The sequence below is a fragment of the Mobula birostris genome, chromosome 12, assembly GCF_030028105.1.
Source record: "Mobula birostris isolate sMobBir1 chromosome 12, sMobBir1.hap1, whole genome shotgun sequence".
Lineage (NCBI taxonomy): Eukaryota > Metazoa > Chordata > Chondrichthyes > Myliobatiformes > Myliobatidae > Mobula > Mobula birostris.
The window spans coordinates 107251887-107273126 of record NC_092381.1 but is presented as its reverse complement, the minus strand read 5'-3'; the positions used below and the strand labels follow the sequence as shown (position 1 = coordinate 107273126).

General features: G+C 46.1%; 1 protein-coding gene across 10 annotated transcripts in view; it reads right to left on the bottom strand.

Annotated features, from left to right (window-relative positions):
• LOC140206167 (BRD4-interacting chromatin-remodeling complex-associated protein-like) overlaps nt 1-21240 on the bottom strand; it is a 177252-nt gene that overhangs the window by 131322 nt on the left and 24690 nt on the right. The gene's annotated exons all lie outside the window — the stretch shown is intronic.

The following is a 21240-nucleotide window of genomic DNA, read 5'->3' as shown; positions in this document are numbered from 1 at the left end:
TGCACCCTTTCTAAGGAGCTGGTGGTAGACCTGAGGAGAGCTAAGGTACCGGTGACCTCTGTTTCCATCCGGGGGTCAGTGTGGACATGGTGGAGGATTACAAATACCTGGGGATACGAATTGACAATAAACTGGACACTGAGAAAAACATTGAGACACTGAGGCTGTCTACAAGAAGGGACAGAGCCGTCTCTATTTCCTGAGGAGACTGAGGTCCTTTAACATCTGCCGAACGAGGCTGAGGATGTTCTACGAGTCTGTGGTGGCCAGTGCTATTTATCATGTTTGCTGTTGTGTGCTGGGGCAGCAGGCTGAGGGTAGCAGACACCAACAGAATCAACAAACTCATTCGTAAGGCCAGTGATGTTGTGGGGATGGAACTGGACTCTCTGACGGTGGTGTCTGAAAAGAGGATGCTGTCCAAGTTGCATGCCATCTTGGTCAATGTCTCCCATCCACTACATAATGTACTGGGTGGACACAGGAGTACATTTAGTCAGAGACTCATTCCACCAAGATGCAACACAGAGCATCATAGGAAGTCATTCCTGCCTGTGGCCATCAAAGTTTACAACTCCTTTCTTGGAGGGTCACACACCCTGAGCCAATAGGCTGGTCCTGGACTTATTTCATAATTTACTGGCATAATTTACATATTACTATTTAACTATTTATGGTTCTATTACTATTTATTATTTATGGTGCAACTGTAATGAAAACCAATTTCCCCCGGGATCAGTAAAGTATGACAAAGACTATGGTTTCCACATCCTTCCTGTAGTGAGGTGACCAAAACTGAGCACAGTACTCCAAGTGGGGTCTGACCAGGGTCCTATATAGCTGCAACATTACCTCAGCTCCTAAATTCAATTCCACGATTGATGAAGGCCAATACACCGTAAGCCTTCTTAACCACAGAGTCAACCTGCGCAGCAGCTTTGAGTGTCCTATGGACTCAGACCCCAAGATCCCTCTGATCTTCCACACTGCCAAGAGTCTTAACATTAATACGATATTTTGCCATCATATTTGACCTACCAAAATAAACCACCTCACACTTTTCTGGGTTGAACTCCATCTGCCATGGTTATGGGGAGAAGGCAAGGGATTGTGTCTGAGAGGGAAAATGGATCAGCCATGATGAAATAGCAGAGCAGCCTTGATGGGCCAAATGGCCTAATTCTGCTCCTATGTCTTATGGTCTTAACTTATTCCTCCCAAGTCTCAATTCCACCTAGTTCCATAGCATCAGCACACCCGACTGGCAGTTCGTTGTACATCTTGGACCAGGGAAACTAGTTCACCCCAAACTCTTGCTCGCAACACCTGCCAGAGTGCCATAGCAGCTGGTCAGATGAGATTATGGTTCACAGATTAGGAGGAATACTACTACGTCGACTCAGGCCTAGGGGGCCGGCGTCAGGCACGATGACGGATTCTCCACTTCTCCCTCTCCCTCATCAGTCTGTTCAGTTCATTTACATTAGCCGCACTGCTGTCTTCTAGGAGCGTGTTGATCATAGTCTTGGGAGGGCACCCAGGGTTCATCCTCCCGTGCTTGGGCTCCCATATGATGACTAGGCTGGCAGGTAGCTCGGGGTGGCGTAGACAGTGCCCCGCCAGTTGCAGTCTTCTCACCTCGATTTTAGTGGTGAGCATCGGTAGGTCGTTATAGAGCTCGACGTTTGTCATGTGCTGTTGCCACCTCATGTCAAGAATCATCCGGAGCACTCGTGTATAGCAACCATCTGGAGACCTTTGCATCGTCTTGGTGAGTGTCCATGACTCGCATCCGTACGTGAGAATGGACTCTATGACTGCTATGAAAATCCTCTTTTTAAGCCCTCCGGTCAGGTTCGACTTCCAGATTTCCTTCATGTCATTCATAGCTGTCCACGCCAGCGCCTTCCATATCTTTATGTCCTTCTCCGAACTCATCATTCGAACCATTAGGAGGAATGGTTTGATATTATATAGATATATAGCTAGGCTGCCCAAGACGTTTTGTGGAGCAGAGTTTGTAAATCTGGTGGGAGCAAAGGGCATTAGGAATGGTGAGGGTGGAGTGCCGTGGATGGGGTGTGGGATGGGTGGCAGAGGAGTGCCAGGGGAGACGTGGGTGTAGAAACACTCAGCTTTAAGACACCAGGCAAGGTCATTTGATTCCAAACAATTGGTTTATTCACCATTACAGAATGTCTCTTCAATGCCTCCTGCTCCCCCCTCCCTTCCCCCCTTTCCCAACAATGATTCCCCTCTCCCAGCCCCCTTTCCACTCTCAGTGCACAATAGAGTCCTATATCAGAATCAGGTTTATGATGTGTGATGAGATTCTTTTTTGCAGCAGTATAGTGCAATATATAAAATTATTACAGTACTGTGGAAAAGTCTTAATATCATAAGTATCACACACACACACACACACACACACACTGGCATGCGAAGGTTTGGGCACCCCTGGTCAAAATTTCCGTTACTGTGAATAAATAGCTAAGCAAGAGTAAAAGATGAACTGATTTCCAAAAGGCACAAGGTTAAAGATGACACATTTCTTTAATATTTTAAGCAAGGAAATAAAAAAGTTTTCATCTTTTACAGTTTCAAAATAACAAAAAAGGAAAAGGGCCTAAAGCAAAAGTTTGGGCACCCTGCATGGTCAGTACTTAGTAACACCCCCTTTGGCAAGTATCACAGCTTGTAAATGCTTTCTGTAGCCAGCTAAGAGTCTTTCAATTCTTGTTTGGTGGATTTTCTCCCATTCTTCATTGCAAAAGGCTCCTAGTTCTGTGAGATTCTTGGGCTGTCTTGCATACACTGCTCTTTTGAGGTCTATCCACAGATTCTCGATGATGTTTAGGTCGAGGGACTGCAAGGGCCATGGCAAAACCTTCAGCTTGCGCCTCTTGAGGTAGTCCATTGTGGATTTTGAGGTGCGTTTAGGATCATTATCCTGTTGTAGAAGCCATCCTCTTTTCATCTTCGGCTTTTTTTTTACGGGCGGTGTGATGTTTGCTTCCAGAATTTGCTGGTATTTAATTGAATTCATTCTTCCCTCTACCAGTAAATGTTCCCCGTGCCACAGGCTGCAACACAAGCCCAAAGCATGATTGATCCACCCCCGTGCTTAACAGTTGGAGAGGTGTTCCTTTCATGAAATTCTGCACCCTTTTTTCTGCAGACATACCTTTGCTCATTGTGGCCAAGAAGTTCTATTTTAACTTCATCAGTCCACAGGACTTGTTTCCAAAATGCATCAGGCTTGTTTAGATGTTCCTTTAAACCTTTCGAATAGAACTTTTTGGCTGCAATGAGCAAAGGTATGTTTGGAGAAAAAAGGGTGCAGAATTTCATGAAAAGAATCCCTCTCCAACTGTTAAGCACAGGGGTGGATCGATCATGCTTTGGGCTTGTGTTGCAGCTAGTGGCACAGGGAACATTTCACTGGTAGAGGGAAGAATGAATTCAATTAAATACCAGCAAATTCTGGAAGCAAACATCACACCGTCTGTAAAAAAGCTGAAGATCAAAAGAGGATGGATTCTACAACAGGATAATGATCCTAAACACACCTCAAAATCCACAATGGACTATCTCAAGAGGCGTAAGCTGAAGGTTTTGCCATGGCCCTCACAGTCCCCTGACCTAAACATCATCGAGAATCTATGGCTAGACCTCAAAAGAGCAGTGCATGCAAGACGGCCCAAGAATCTCACAGAACTAGAAGCCTTTTGCAAAGAAGAATGGGCGAAAATCCCCCAAACAAGAACTGAAAGACTCTTAGCTGGCTACCAAAAGCGTTTACAAGCTGTGATACTTGCCAAAGGGGGTGTTACTAAGTACTGACCATGCAGGGTGCCCAAACTTTTGCTTCGCGTCCTTTTCCTTTTTTGTTATTTTGAAACTGTAAAAGATGGAAATAAAAAAAGCAATCTTGCTTAAAATATTAAGAAATGTGTCATCTTTAACTTCATGCCTTTTGGAAATCAGTTCATCTTTTACTCGCTTAGCTATTCACAGTAACAGAAACTTTGACTGGGGTGCCCAAACTTTTACATGCCACTGTATGTGACTAAGACTTTTGCTCAGTACTGTAGGTTGACTTATGAGTAAGTTTGCAGATGAAAGGAATATTGATGGCATTGAAGATGGTAAGAGAGGCTGTCATAGATCTGTTGGAATGTGAGCAGAGAAATGGCAGATGGAGTTTTATCCCGATAGTGTACGCTGTTGCTTCTTCTGTAAAAGTGTACAGTAAACATATAAGCTGCAATGTACAGAGGTGTTTTGGGGTGCACATTCATCACTCCCTGAAAATAGTAACAGAAGTAGAAAGGCTGGAAAAGAAGGCTTATGACGTTCATTGGTTGTGATATTGATAGAGCCGTACACGATGATAAAAGTGGCAGCCAGAGGGTTTTACCCAGGGCAGAAATGTCTAAAATGAGGGGGTATAATTTTAAGGTGGTTGGAGGAAAGTATAGGGGAGATATAAAAAACAGACAGTAGTGGGTATATGGAACACCCTGACAGGGGTGGTGGTAGAGGCAGATACAGTAGGAACATTTAAGAATCTCTTAGACAGGCACAGGGATAACAGAAAAATTGAGGATTATGTACAGGTGAAGGGTTAGATTGACCTCAGTGTAGGTTCAAAGGTCAATACAATGTGGGCCAAAGAGCCTGTACTGTGCTGTAACATTCTATGTTGTATATTGACCATTAAGATTGGGAAGTCAAGTTGCAGCTGCCTAAACTTTGCTCAAGCCACATGCAAGGTAAGTTTATTTGGTTGTCTCAGATGCTGGAAGAGTGGTGGGTGCCTGGAACATATTGCCGGGGGCGAGGGGAGATGGGAGGGGCGTGGAGGAGGGTGATGTGAGGCGCTCCTTCCCTCTGCTAACCTGCAGGTCACCCTTGGGCAATGTGCATCACCTGCTTAGCCCCCTTCCCCCTACACCATATCAGGGCCACATGAAGCCATGGAAGCAGGTGGTGGATGGTCGTATGAGCAGCCAATGCATATCACAAGTCCTGGTTATGTGACCACTGACACCAGGCAGACAATCTCTGAAGAGTATTGATAATGGCCGGGGTCACCCGTCTTGTACAGACACTGCCCAGAAGGCAGTAATGGCAAACCACTTCTGTGGAAAAATTTGCTAAGAACAATCATGGTTATAGAAAGAGAACAGAATAAGCAGATGGAAAAGACCATGATCGCCCATGTCATACAACATGGCACACAATGATGACATTGCGTGAACACAGATAAAAACACCTCAAAACCTCCTGACTCAAGAGATGAACCGAAATAGACTGAGAGCTCAACCTCCACATTCGGATGGAAACCACTTTGGCATAGTCCTTTTCGTGGCCAGATAAACACCTCAAGGTACTTTGACAGACAAACATTGATGCTGAGTCACGAAAGGCTGTAGCAAGACTAGAATGCTGGCTTTATGGAGATTTTTGGAAGTGGATTTCAGAGTAAACTATAAATTTTATTAACAAAGTTGACACATAGAACATAGAAGAGTACAGCACAGGAACAGGCCATTCAGCACACAATGTTGTGCCAAACCAACTAAAAAAGCAAATCAAAAACACCCAAACACTAATCCCTCCTACCTACACAATGTCCATATCCCTCCATCTTCCTCATATCCATATGTCTATCTAAATGTCTTTTAAAAGCCTCTAATGTATTTGCCTCTGCCACCATACCAGGCATCCACCACTCCCCGAGTAAAAAAACTTACCCCTCACATCCCCCTTCAACCTACCCCCTTCTCACGTTCAATGCGGCCCTCTAGTATTAGACATTTCAACCCTGGGAAACAGATACTCCCTGTCCACTCTATCTGTGCCTCTCATAATCTTACAAACCTCTATCAGATTGCCCGCTCGCTTAGCGTCCGGTACTCCAGAGAAAACAGCCAAAGGTTATCCAGCCTCTCGTGATAGCAGCTTCCCTCTAAACCAGGCAGCATCCTGGTAAACCTCTTCTGCACCCTCTCCGAAGCCTCAACATCCTTCCTATAGTGGGGTGACCAGATCAGTATGCAATACTCCAGATGAGCCACTTCTCTTGTACTTTTGTGTGCGTTGCTCTGGATTGTTACCGCATACAACCCTGAGGTTCACTTTCCTGTGGGCATACTCAATAAATCTAGGATCAATGAAAGATCAACCAGAGTGCAGAAGGCAACAAACTGTGCAACTGCAAATATCAATAAATAGCAATAAAGAACAAGAACTTGAGATGATGAGATAAAGAGTCCTTAAAGTGAGATCATTGGTTGTGGGAACATCTCAGTGATGGAGAAGCGAGTGCAGTCATCCCATTTTATTCAAGAGCATTTTGGTTGACGGGTAGTAACTGTTCCTGAATCTGGTAGCGTGAATTCTGAGATTTTTGTACTTTCTACCTGATGGCAGCAACAAGAGAGCATGTCCTGGGTGGTGAGGATCTCTGATGATGGATGCTGCTTTCCAATGACAGCGTTCCATGGAGGTGTGCCCAATGGTTGGGGGGCTTTACCCGTGATGAACCTGGCCAAATCCACTGACTTTTTGTAGGATTTCCATTCAAAAGCATTGGTGCTTCCATACCAGGCTGTGATGCAACCAGTCAATACACTGTCAATTACACATCTATAGAAGTTTGACAAAGTTTTAGATGGCATGCTGAATTTCTGCAGACTCCTAAGGAAATACTTTCTTCTGAGCAAGGCTCAGGACCGAGCAAGGGTCCATTGGAAAGAGAGAGCTGTATTCAGGGCTGAGTGAGGGACTAGAGGAAAGAGTCGTTGTGTTATGATTAAGTAGCGACAATGGAGAGGGTTTTATTTCACGAGTCTTTACATGACACAAACTTAATGAAGTTTCTCGGCCCGAAACATTGATCTTCATTCCTTTTCACAGATGCTGACCGATCTGCTGAGTTCTTCCAGCATTTTGAGCGTTGCTTTAGACTTACAGCATCTGCCGAACCTAGAGTTTATCAATTTGAATAAGCTGCTTTCTCTCCACCCAAGAGGGTAGGTGAAGGGGCATCACAAGCTCCTGATCTTTCATCTGTGGGGCTGGGATGGGAGTCAAAAACCCACTCCACAGGCAAAACGTTTCCCTCACCTGCAGTGAGGGCACAACTCACAATAACCCTGAAATTCCAGACAAAAGTCATGCAAAGGGAAAGGGGAGGCTCTCTTTAAAAAAAAGACAGTGCATTGCTGTAAGCTGGGTCACACTGCACAGATGGGTGACAGTAACTTTGATAAAAGTTATGAGATACATACAGGGAAAAGAATAGTTTGTAGGACTAACTCTGGATGAACTACCTTCTCAGCACTGAGCACATTTATTCATCTTATTCCGAGTTCAGTGGTGATATGCACCTAGAACGGTTTACCTTCGATGTATGCACTGCTCCTTACTAACCAAGGAATGCCCCAGAAGTTCACAATGCCAAGCTTCTTTGCAAACCCCCTTTTAACAGCATGATTCAGCAGGCAGCAATCTCACTGAGTCAGAAGTCTGTGGGTTTGAGAGTCACTCTGGAGACGAAGAATACAAGCTGTACTGGCACTCCCTGAAGCACTGGGTTGCTGCACCTGAACAGTTCAAACTTAAAGGGACATCCCCTTTTCCCAACCACAGTTCCCACACTCAGTCCACAGTGGAGACTCATATCAAAATCAGGTTTATCATCACTCACATACATTATGAAATGTTTTTTTTTCCCCCACCCCACAGCAGCAGTACAATGCAATACATAAAACTACTACAGCACTGTACAGAAGTCTTAGGCACCCAGGCTGCTTATAGAGTACACGCCTAAGCACTTCATACTTTATTGTCTCGCAATATACTGCTGCCGCAAAACAAGAAGTTTTATGACACATGTCGGTGATAATAAACCTGATTCTCAAATGTGGTCTAACCAATGCCTGATAAAGTTTCAGAATTACATCACTGCTTTTACTGATCACAGTTTGGCTGCTGTCTTCAAGTTTATTGCCATTTAACTATATAAACGTACACCATCAAACGAGACAACGTTTCTCTGGACCAGGGTGTAAAGCACGGTAGTACACAGCACACAATAACTTAGGAAAGTAATTAAATCTACAAATGAATCACACATAGACATACAAAGTAAAGTGCATAAATTAAATATTGCAGGCTACAGTACAAATTATCCAGTGACACTTCGAAAGTGACGCAGCAGGGAGTCCAGGAGCCTAACGGCCTGAGGGAAGAAGCTGTTTCCCATCCTGACCGTTCTTGTCTTTATGCATCGGAGTTCCTGCCTGGTGGCAGAAAGTCAGAGGATGCTGGATGGGTGGGTGGGATCCATGATAATACTAAGGGCCCTGATAAACATCCCTGATGAATGGTGGGAGACCCCTATGATCCTCTCAGCCACTCTCACATTCCTTTGTAGGGGCTTCCGGTCCAATGCTCGGCTGCCCAGACCAGAGGGAGATTGCAGGGTGCTCTCAACGGTGCTCCGGCAAAATTCAGACAAGGTGGGAGGGGAGGTCTCGCTTGTCCCAATCTCCTCAGGAAGTGGAGGTACTGTTGTACCTTCTTAAAGTTCAAAGTAAATTTATAATCAAAGTACATAAATGTCACGTTTCACAACCCTGAGATTCGTATTCTTGTGGATATTCACGTTAAATACAAAGAAACACAATAGAATCAATGATAGACCACACCCAAGGCGGTCAAACAACTTGTGCAGAGACACTGTGCAAATACAAAAAGAAAAAGAATAACAAATAAATAAGCAATAAATATCGAGAACGAGGTAAAGAGCTGCCACTTTGCCACACAGACCACATTTCAACGGATCTCACTGGTGTGGAAAACTTTGGGATGTTGCCGTTTTGGGGAAGACACTTCAGGAAAAATAAACCTTCCACCCACTAGCTGTCCATGTGTCAACATTTACCCAAAGAGAGTTCTTCACTTTCCCACTGCCTGACCCAGACCAGCCCTCTCTCAGCTCCTTGCAAGACCAGGAGCTTCACATTTTTTACATTCTGTGGTTAAATATTTTGAGGAGGAAGTGGGGGGGGGGGCAGGGGAGGGGGGTGTTGTCTGCCGAGAACTTGGACCTGGGCAAGATCCTCACAGAGCAACAGATCTCGTTACAGGATCTGAACACCCCAGGGAGCGGGGGGGAGGGACTCACGCTGCCTGCCAAATTCACGCTAGGCATCTCGGACGCAAATTAAATGCCAGAAAGGGAAGCGGTGTAGAACTTGATCGCAACTAGGAAGCTCCGTTAAAAATTCGTGACTCAGCCTGGCACCGCTCTGAAATGGCAGCTGGCTCCTCCAGGAATACGCAGAGACTGCTGTCAATAAACCTCATTCTTGGCTGCAAGAACAGTTTATAATCCTGTCACCGGCAATTCTTCCGAAGAGAGAAAAAGAAAGCAGAGCGTGTTGTCTGAACATCAAATGATTCACCTTCAGCATTTCCCTGGAGGAAATTCAGACAGCTGGAGCAAGATATCGCCCATCAGCCAATTTGATGCGAACAGAATAAACGACAAGAAACCAAGAACTGATGGCAGTGAACACAAAGCTCCTGAACTGGTCGCTGGAAGTCAGACGGACAGCTGAGACTCAAGGAGGAGTTACAGGTTTGTGGCTGATAGAGTCATAGAAAAGTACAGCACAGGAATAGGCCCTGCAGCCCATCTAGACCATACCAAACCATTTAAAAAGCATACTCACATTGACCTGCACCAGGACCTCCCCAAACTTCTCTTAAATGTTGAAATCAAGCTTGCATGCACCGCATGTGCTAGCAGCTCGTTCCACACTCTTACGACCCTCTGAGTGAAGATGCTTCCCCTCAATTTCCCCTTGAACTTTTCACCTTTCACCCTTAACCAATGAACTCTGATTGTAGTCCCACCCAACCTCACTGGAAAAAGCCTGCTTGCATTTACTCTATCTCCTCGTAATTTTGTATATCTCAATCAAATCTTCTCTCAAACTATGTTCCAAGGAATAAGGTCCTAACCTATTCAATCTCTCCTGATAACTCGAATCCTCCAGACTCAGCAACATCCTTGTGAATTTTCTCTTTATTCTTCCATTCTTATTTACATCTTTTCTGCAGGCAGGTGACCAAAACTGCACACAATACCCAAAATTAGGTCTCACCAGTCTCCTATACAACTTCAACATGGCATCTCCTGTACTCAATACATTGATTTATGAAGGCCAATGTGCCAAAAGCTTTCTTTATGACCCTATCTACCTGTGATGCCACTTTCAATGAATTGTGTACCTGTATTCCCAGAGCTCTTTGATCTACTGCACTCTTCACTACCCTAAAAGGCCTACCCCGGTTTGTCCTACCAAAAATTCAACACCTCATACTTGTCTACAATAAGTTCCACCTGCCCATTTCTCAGTCCACTGATGTTGAAGGAGGGCTTGTGCTCTCTCTCCTTCCCCTGGACAGGACAGCACTCAGTAGTGAGGGGACAGCCTGACATCAGCATTACTCAATACTACCATTAGGGAGGGGGTACAGGAGCCTGAAGACACACACTCAACCTTTTAGGAACAACTTCTTCCCCTCTGCCGTCAGATTTCTGAATGGTACCTGACTATTTTTGTATAAGATGCTGCAGAAGGTTGTGAGCTCAGCCTGCTCCATCACGGATACCAGCCTCCTGAGTATCAAGGACATCTTCGAAAGGCAATACCTCAAAAAGGCACCGTCCAGCATTAAGGACTCCACCCCTCTCACCCAGGACATGACCCCCTCTCATAGCTACCACCAGGGACGAGGTACAGCCTGAAGGCACAAACAACTTCTTCCCCTCTGCCATCCGATTTCTGAATGGTACCTCAATACTTTTGCACATGACAGGAAAGCATGACAGTAAGACGCAACACACGATGATGATGAGGAACAAGCTGAAGATGGTTGTAGACACAGTCAGCTCCATCATGGGCACTAGCCCCCCACAGCATCTAGGACATCTTCAAAAGACAGTGCCTCAAAGAGCTGGTATCCATTATCAAGAATGCCCATCACCCAGGACATGCCCTCTTCTCACAGCTGCCATCAAGGTGGTGGCACAGGAGCCCAAAGACACACACTCAGTGATTCAGGAACGGCTTTTCCCCTCTGCCATCCGATTTCTGAATGGACAATAAACCCTCAAACACCACCTTACTACTTTTTCATTTGTTTCTCACTTTTTGCACTAGATGTTTAATTCAAATTAAAATATATATTTTTTAATTGTAATTTGTAGGTTTTTATTACGTATTGCACTGTACTGAAGACACACACTCAATGTTTTAGGAACAGTTTCTTCTCCTTCACCAACAGACTTCTGAATAGTCTATGAACACTAACTCACTGTTCTTGTTCTCTTTTTGAATTAAATGAGTAGGGCAATATATATTTCTAACTGTAATTTATAGTATTTTCATTGTGCTGTACTGCTGTCGCAAAATAAATTTCATGCCATACATCAGGTTTAGAATCACCAGCATTGTGTTATGAAATCTGTGAACTTTGCAGCAGCAGCACAAGGCAATACATGATAACAACATATATTTTAAAAAACATGAGTTACTATATATATTTCAATAATTAGTGCAAAAATAGAAATAGAAAAGTAGTGAGGTAGTGTTCATGAGTTCAATGTTCATTCAGAAATCGGAGGGCAGAGAGGAAGAAGCTGTTCCTGAATCATTGAGTGTGTGTCTTCGGGCTCCTGTACCTCCTCCCTGATGGTAGCGATGGGAAGAGGGCATGTCCTGGGTGATGAGGTCTTTAATGATGGATGCCGCCTTTGAGGCATTGTTCTTTAATATATCAATGAAATGTTCTGATTCTGACTAGACAGTGGAGCTGGGGAGGTGTAAACTGGTGATAAAGATTCAGCCTGGGATGTACAGCAGAGGAGTTCTCCTCTCCCACAAGCTTGTGGACCTCTGCAGCAGACACAGCCCCAGGGACCAGAGGGTTCTTGCACACTGTGCACTGGGTAGGTGTGGAGGATATGGGAACTCAGCTGCCTCACAGGTCCGGAGATCTGGGTTCATTTCCAGGTTCCGGTGCCACTGGGTTTACACATTCCCAAGTGTGAGAGTTACTAATTTTTACAGATGCACCGTAGAAAGCATTCTTCTAGGGTGCATCACAACCTGGTATGGAAGTTGTCCTGTCCAAGACTGGAAGAAGCTGCAGAAGATCGTGAACACGGCGTAGCACATCACACAAACCAATCTTCCATCCTTGGACTCACTTTACACCGCATGCTGTCGTAGCAGTGCTGCCAGGATAATCAACGACACAACCCACCGAGCCAACACACTTTTCGTCCCTCTTCCCTCCGGGAGAAGGTTCAGGAGCTTGAAGACTTGTACGGCCAGATTTGGGAACAGCTTCTTTCCAACTGTGATAAGACTGCTGAAAGGATACTGGCCTGGATCTGGGCCGTACCCTCCAAATATCCGGACCTGCCTCTCGTTTTTTTTGCACTACCTTACTTTCCATTTTCTATTTATGATTTATAATTTAAATTTTTAATATTTACTATCGATTTGCAATCCAGGGAGCACGAAGAGCAGAATCAAATATCGCTGTGATGATTGTACGCTCTAGTATCAATTGTTTGGTGACAATGAAGTATAAAAGTATAAAGTATACTTTCGAGTGCTTCTGATATCCTGCCACATCCCAAAGATGTGAGGGGCCATAGATTAATTGGCCACCGTAAGTTGCCCCTTGTCTGTCTGTGTGGGAGGCACCGGGGAGGGGAGGGGGAGGGGGAGGGGGGGAGAAAGAGTGTGTACGCATCTGTCTGTCTGAGAGAAAGGTGGGCAGGGGGTTGTGTGGGGGGCGTTGATGAGAATAAAAAGAAACGAGTATAGAATTAGTATGAACAGGTGCTTCATGTTTGACACGCACTTCGTTTACCAAAGAACTTGTTCCTGTGTTAAACGTCTGTGGTAAATGACCAATTTCACACATTCACCACCCACCCACAAACTGACCAAGGCTTGTCCTATGAGGAGTGTTTAATGGCTCTGGGCCTGTACTCACTGGAATTCAGAAGAATGAGCAGTGACCTCATTGAGACCTATTGCATGTTGAAAGGCCTCAACAGAGTGGATGTGGAGAGAGTGTTTGCTATGGTGGGGAAAGTCTAAGACCAGAAGGTGCAGCCTCAGAATAGTCGGATGGAGATGAGGAAGAATTTCTTTAACTAGAACATGGTGAATTTGTGGAATTCACCGCCAAAGGTGGCTGTGGAGGCCAAGTCATTGGGTATACTTAAGGCAGAGGCTGACAGATTCTTGATTAGTCAGGACATGAAGGGATACGGAGTGAAAGCAGGAGATTGGGGCTGAAAGGGGAAATGGATCAGGCATGATGAAATGGCGGAGCAGACTCGATGGGCCAACTGACCTAATTCTCATCCTGTCTTACGGAATGGGGTTAGTAAGTTGTGGGCATGCTATGTTGGTGCTGGAAGGATGGCAACACCTGCACCTACCCCCAGCACATCCTCGGACTGTCTTGGTCATTGACACAAATGGTGCATTTCACTCTATGTCCGCATGTACATATTATAAATAAAGCTGCTCTCTCCTCCTGACTGATTGAGACTTGGGAAAATGCACCTTCACAAAACAAAATCACCCTGAGGTCCACATTATTCCTTGGAGGATAGTAGGAGAGTGAGGGGTGATCTTGTAGAGCTGTATGAAATCTTGAGGGGTATAAATAGGGAGGGAATGTGCACTCTCTTTCCCTGTGGTTGGAGAATCAAGAACCGGAGGGCACAGGTTTATGGTGAGAGGAGAAGCTGAAAGGCAGCTTTTTCCACCCTTCTCTATCAATGGAATGAGCAGCCAAAAGGGTTGAGGCAGGTATATTAACATATGAAAGGCACTTATATAGGTACACTGATAGGAAAGGTTTACAGCAGGGGGTTCCCAACCTGGAATCCACAGACCCCTCAATTAATGGTATTGTTCCATGGCATTAAAAAGGTTGGGAACCCCTGGTTTAACAGGTAATTGGGACTAGCTTAGATGGGAACTTGAACTAGCATGGACCAGCTGGGATGAAGGACCTCCTTCTATCTTGTGTGACTCTGGTCATCGACCAGACTGCATCAGGTGAGCAGTTAGAGCTCGAAGGGCATCACTCAGGGAACAGGAAGTGGATAGACAGCCTTCGCAGCCTCCGGTCTCCCTTCAACGAGTTCAAAACTGTTCTGGGACTCATCCGCAAACCCACCCCTTACCCGTATTGCCAGATCCACAGGAGTCTGTCAATGAAAATTTACATATTAACAGCAGTCACAATCTCAATCACCACAGGCAGAGCAGAATTCCAAGATTTTCTCACCAACCCCCACCAAGTGAGGGAATGTTTTCTCAACTTCACTCCTGTAGGCTGGCTTGAAATGTTACACTCTGGCCCGAAACCCAGACTCCCCAAAGTGGTTTGTAATCAGTCTCCCCTCGGTATCACACAAAAACCAGGAGCAGGAGCCGGCTGTCTGGCCCGTTGAGCAGATGTGGACCCTATTCTACATCTTAAGCTCCTATGACTGTTTCTATCATCCTTAATTGGGATTTAACCTTAAAAGCCCTAGTAACGTTCTGGTTAATTCCCACGGCACTCCCTTGGAGCCCAATCAGCCCACCACCCACCTGACCTGCAACCGGTAACCGGGTGGTCACCAGGATTTCTAACCCAGTCACGAGACCACACACGTGTCCTGCAACAGTCGCCAGCTGGTCACCAGGATTTCTAACACTGCGGCAAAATGGAGGTGGAGGGGGAGGGGTGGGGGGGCGGGGAGAGAACGAGATCAAGTTCAAAAGTTGAAGAGGAGTCCAGAAGTCACAGCCCAATGGCCAGAGGCTGGGTCTGCAAATCTCTACAAGACCATGGGGAGGTGTGCTGGTGGCTAAAGACAACGACTTGTCTTGGGGTTAGAACTATGTACGTGCGTGGGAGGGAGGGAGGGAGGAATGGGGCTTGTTTAGCAACTTTTGTTTTATTTATTGAGATACAGCACAGAAAAGGCCTTTCCAGCTTTTTGAGCCAGGCCACTTAGCAATTTCCCAATTTAATCCTGGCCTAATCACAGGGCAATTTACAATGACCAATTAACCTACCAACCAGTATGTTTTTGGACTGTGGAATGAACCCCATGCAGTCATGGGGAGAACGTACAAACTCCTGACAGTTTGTGGTGGTGGGAAAGCGAAACTCAATAGCATGAATGGCTGCGATGCTTCACTACCAGATGAACTCAACGCCTTCTATGCCCACTTTGAAAGGGAGAATACAACTACAGTTGTGAAGATCCCTGCTGCACCTGATGACCCTTGATCTCTGTCTCAGAGGCTGGTGTTAGACTGTCTTTAAAGAGGGTGAACTCTCGCAAGGTGGAAGGTCCCGAAGGAGTACCTGGTAAGGCTCTGAAAACCTGTGCCTACCAACTGGCGGGAGTATTCAAGGACATTTTCAATCTCTCACTGCTACGGGGGGGAAGTTCCCACTTGCTTCAAAAAAAAAGAAACAATTATACCAGTGTCTAAGAATAATGTGGGCTGCCTTAATGACTATTGCCCAGTAGCACTCACATTGACAGTGATGAAATAGTTTGAGAGGTTGGTCATGACTAGACTGAACTCCTGTCTCAGCAAGGACCTGGACTCATTGCAATTTACCTATCACTACAACAGGCACAATCTCAACGGCTCTCCACATGGCTTTAGACCATCTGGACAACACAAACACCTACGTCAGGATGCCAGTTCATCGACTATAACTCAGCATTTAATACCATCATTCCCACAATCCTGATTGAGAAGTTGCAGAACCTGGGCCTCTGTACCTCCTTCTGCAATTGGATCCTCGACTTCCTAACCGGAAGACCACAATCTGTGCGGATTAGTGATAACATCCTCCTCGCTGACAATCAACACTGGTACACCTCAGGGGTGTGTGCTTAGCCCACTGCTCTACTCTCTATATGCACATGACTGTGTGGCTAGGAATAGCTCAAGTACCATCTATAAATTTGCTGACGATACAACCATTGTTGGTAGAAACTCAGGTGGTGATGAGAGGGCATAAAGGACTGAGATATGCCAACTAGTGGTGTGGTGCCACAGCAACAACCTGGCACTCAACGTCAATAAGACGAAAGAGCTGATTGTGGACTTCCGGAAGGGTTAAGATGAAGGAACACATACCAATCCTCATAGAGCAGTGGTCCCCAACCTCTGGGCCGCGGACCGATACCTAATTAATAACTAATGAGCTTGTTTATTTTGGCTTTTTTCTTAAAGATGTGCTGGGTGCGTTCTGGCTACCGCTGTACCCCTGCATGCTTCGTGGCCCAGTATCGGTCCGCAGCCCGGAGGTTGAGGACCACTGTCGTAGAGGGATCAGAAGTGGGGACAGTGAGCAGTTTTAAGTTCCTGGGTCTCAGCATCTCCGAGGATCTAACCTGGTCCCAACATATTGATGTAGTTATAAAGAAGGCAAGACAGTAGCTATACCTCATCAGGAGTTTGAAGAGATTTGGCATGTCAACAAATACACTCAAAAACTTCTATAGATGTACTGTGGAGAGCATTCTGACAGGCTGCATCACCATCTGAGGGCGGGGGGGTGCTACTGCACAGGACTGAAGTAAACTGCAGAGAGTTGCGAACTCAATCTGCTGCATCATGGGCTTCCCCAGAACCCAGGACATGCCCTCTTCTCATTGCTATCATCAGGGAGGAGGTACAGGAGCCTGAAGACACACACTCAGTGATTCAGGAACAGCTTCTTCCTCTCTGGCATTCGATTTCTGAATGGACATTGAACCCATGTACACTACCTCACTACTTTTTTTTCTTTTTGCACTACTTATAATATATTTACTATAATCTACAGTTTTTATATTTAGGCATTGAGCTGCACTTCTGCCACAAAACAGATTTCACAACATATGCATCTGATATTAAACCTGATTCTGAACCCTTGTACTTGACACCCTTCTCAAAATAGAGCACCATTGTAGCACCTCATCCCTTCCCTGCACGCCACCAACAGCGTAAATGGGCACCCAAGCTTCTCCGGACACAAACCGCAGGAGGAGCTCAGCTTGTCAGGCAGCGTTTGTTGGGGCCCTGCATTAGGTCCGAGGGAAGATGCTCTGCATAAAGAGATGGCGGAGGGGCTGCTGGCAAAAGTTAGAACTAGATGAGAAGAGAGATGAGCGGCAGGGATGTGGGGAAATCCTAGAAACTGGTGACAAGCGAAGGTGACATATGAAGGGCAGTAGGGGACACAGTGAGGGAGGGTAACAGGGGAGGAGGGGTGGTGAGCATTTCAAATAACTTGCTCCCCGAGTTCTTATCCATCTAGGTTCTCTTCCCCCCCCCCACCACCCTCAGCCACCTGTTACCCAGGTTCTTGACTCTTCCTCTGCTCATCACCTGGTTCCAGCTACAACCTAACTCTCCTCCTTAAACCGGCCAGCTCCCCTCTCAGGCCTGACACATCACCCATCCCATAGATGTTGCTCGACCCACAGAGTTCCTCCAGCCGTTTGCATGGTACTTCAAATTCCATCCTCAGTTTCCTCTCTCTCCCCCTCTCACCCCAGGTCACTGCCCAAAACGTTGACTGTTTATTTCCCTCCACAGATGCTGCCTGACCTGCTGAGTTCCTCCAGCATCTTGTGTGCAAAGGTGGGAAGAGCAGAGGGAACATCAGCAATAGCGTGGAGACACGGGAAGCTGTTCCCTTCACAAATGAAGACGGGCAGAATTAACGAGAGACATGGGGCAGCATGAAGTCGCTGGAGTACAATCACTTCACAGTGCCAGTGATCACCGACCGCGGTTCGATTCCCGCTGCTGTCTCCAAGGAGTTTCTATGTTCTCCCCTCGGCAAGTCAGACAGCATCTATGCTCAAAAACTCCAGCATCTGCAGAACCTGGTGTGTTTATGATTGTCTGGGCACCATGCCGGAAAGAGACCTGGGTTGGTGACTTGAAGAAGCTCTGCCCACCTGGCGAAACCTGGTCCAGACTCTTCACCGGGCCCCACTACTCCGCAGTGCAGACCCCACCTCGCCCCAAACCAGGGGAGTGATAGCACAGCGCTTACGTTATGTTGGGGTAAGCCAGAGGCCAGATTACTGATCGCATCTTGGCCCCACACCACAGCTGGGGAAGTTAAGTTGTAGTACTGAATAAAGTGCGACAGAGACCACAAAATGAGCAGTTTGTTGCGAAGGCCCATGTGGTTTCGCCCATCTGTGGCCCCACCCCGGACAAGCCAAGCCTCTCATCACCTATGCCCCGGGGACGAGTCGAAGTCTGGAAACCCCTGGCTGCCAGCTCACAAAGTAGGTGGCATGGTAGCGTAGCCGTCAGTTAGCATGATGCTTTTCAGCTCCTGCTGTACGACCCCGCTTCAATTCCTGTCACTGGCTGTAAGGAGCTTGTACGTTCTCCCTGTGGCCATGAGGGTTTCCTCTGGCTGCTACTGTTTCCTCCCGCAGTCTAAATTGGTCATATAGATGTGACTGAGCTGCGTGGGCTCGTTGGGCTGGAAGAGCCTGTGACTGGGCTGCATCTCTAAACAAAACATCCCAAAGTGACTTTCAGGTAAAGGAGTATTCCAGGAGAGACGACTGCACGTTTTAGGGAGATTCTCAGGGAGGGGGTAAAGAATGCACTAACTCGAGGGTCTAACAGCAGCGGGAATTGAACCCCGATCTTGCAGCACAGTGCAACACGCTCCAACTATAAATTCCGAAAGACCCAGAAGCAGAATTCAGCCATTCAGCCCAGAGTCTGCCCTTCCATCTGATTTATTACCCCTCTCAACCCCATTCTCCTGCCTCCTCCCCCCCCCCCGTAAGAAATGCTCCCCTCAGCGGTGAGGTGCAATGTGATGCAGGGAAAAGGTTACTTTACCTGGCTGAGTGCACAGTGCAGAGCAAAATCCAACACTCTCGCACACGAGACAAAAGACAAATGTAATTTTTTTTTGCATTACTTAATTTTTTTTATATATATACAAAATGTAATTTACATCTTTTTATTATGTATTGCATTGTACTGCTGTGCAAGACAACAAATTTCATGACATATACCAGTGATATTAAACCAGATCCTCTTCAGAATTGGGGCAGTTATCACGAACACATGGACACCACATGTTGGACCATTTCGCTGAGCCGGAGCCAGGCACACGCTCACACTGCAGGGGATGGAGGCCAGTCAGCCAAATCACCCCTTCCACACCGCTACCAACTGCCTCATCTGAAACCACGAGGTGCATATCACCAAAAATTCTCTCGCCCGCCCACCATGACCTCAAACGTTCCTGAACAGAGGTGGTGGACACAGAACCACATCCTAAAACACGAGAGATTCTGCAGATGCTGGAAATCCAGAGCAACACACACAAAATGCTGGAGGAACTCAGTAGGTCAGGCAGCATCTATGGAGAGGAATAAACAGTTGATGTTTCAGACTGACACCCTTCATCCGGACTGGAAAGAAAGGGAGAAGATACCAGAATAAAAAGGTGGGAGGTGGGGAAATGAGGCTAGCTGGAAGGTGATAGGTGAAGCCAGGTGGGTGGGAAAGGTAAAGGGCCGGAGAGGAAGGAATCAGATAGGAGAGGAGAGTGGACCATAGGAGAAAGGGAAGGAGGAGGGGACCTGGGGGGAGATGACAGGCAGGTGAGAAGAGGTAAAAGACCAGAGTGGGGAACAGAAGAAACGGGAAGGGGGTGAAATTTGTTCACTGGAAGGAGAAATCAATATTCATTCCGTCAGCTCGGGAGGCTACCCAGACAGAATATAAGGAGTTGCTCCTGCAGCCGGAGGGTGGCCTCATCTTGATGCAAGACAAAGCCATGGACCAACATGTCAGAACTGGAATGGGAGTTAAGATATTTGGCCACAATTATCCTGGTTGCCCCATTACAGGGAGGATATCGAGGATTTGGAAGACTGCCAGACTGGGTAACAGTGTCTTCCCTCAGGATGTGGGACTAATGAATACCCTGCTACCACCGAGGTCTCGCCATGAGGACAGCAAGCTGTGCACCACATGCATTTTAAACTGTCTTTCATTAACTTATTTCTGGTAATATTTTGTTTTATGTGCTGTGTGCAAATGTTTTACGAATGCACCGTGATCCGGAGGAAGTTTGTTTCATTTGGTTGTATATATGTACAGTCAGATCACAATAACCTTGAACTTCAGGATGGGTTTATCCTTTTGATTAGTTATCATCTCCATGGATGCTGCCTGACCTGCTGAGTTCCTCCAGCAGTTTGTGTGCGTCACCAGCATGCTGCCTGGACCAGAGGACTGAGCTACGGAGAGAGGTTGGGCAGGGACGGGCTGTCTTGGGCAGGTGGGCAAGTTTGGAGTGGCTGAGGGAAGCTTGATACGAGTATATCAGATGGTCAGAGGCAGAGTAGACAGCGGGTAGCCTTTTGCCAGAGTTGAAAGGTTAAGACTGAAGAGTATGTATTTAAAATGAGAGGAGGCAAGTTCAAAGGTGTGTATAGAGTAAATGTTTTACTCAGAGTGGTGAGTGCCCGGGGTGGTAGTGGAGACAAATACTACAGTGGTGTTTAAGAGGTTCCTTGACAGACACGAGTGTGCAGAGATTTGAGGGATACAGACATTGTGTAGGCAGAAGGAATCAGTTTATTAAGGCATTTAATTACAAATTTTGTTAGTTCAGAATGAGATTATGGGCTGAAGGGCTTGTTTCTGTGTTCCATTGTTCTGTGGCAAGGTAGCACTAGGGTTAGAGCAACGTTTTACAACCCCAAAGTTCGAAGTTCAAATAGATTTATTATCAACTTACGCAGTGTCACCATATACAACCCCAAGATTAATTTCCTTACTGGCATACTCAACAAATCTATTGAATAATAATGATAACAGAATCAATGGAACACCACACAGACTAGGGAGCTCAACCAGAGTGCAGAGGACAACAAACTGTGCAAATACAAAATAAAATAAATAATAATAAATAAATGAGCAATAAGTTTTGAGAACATGAGATGAAGAGTCTTGAAAGTGAGTCCATCGGTTGTAGGAACAGTTCAGTGATGGAGCAAGTGAAGTTGAGTGAAGTTATTCCCTTTGGTTCAGGAGCCTGATTGTTGAGGGGTAGTAACTG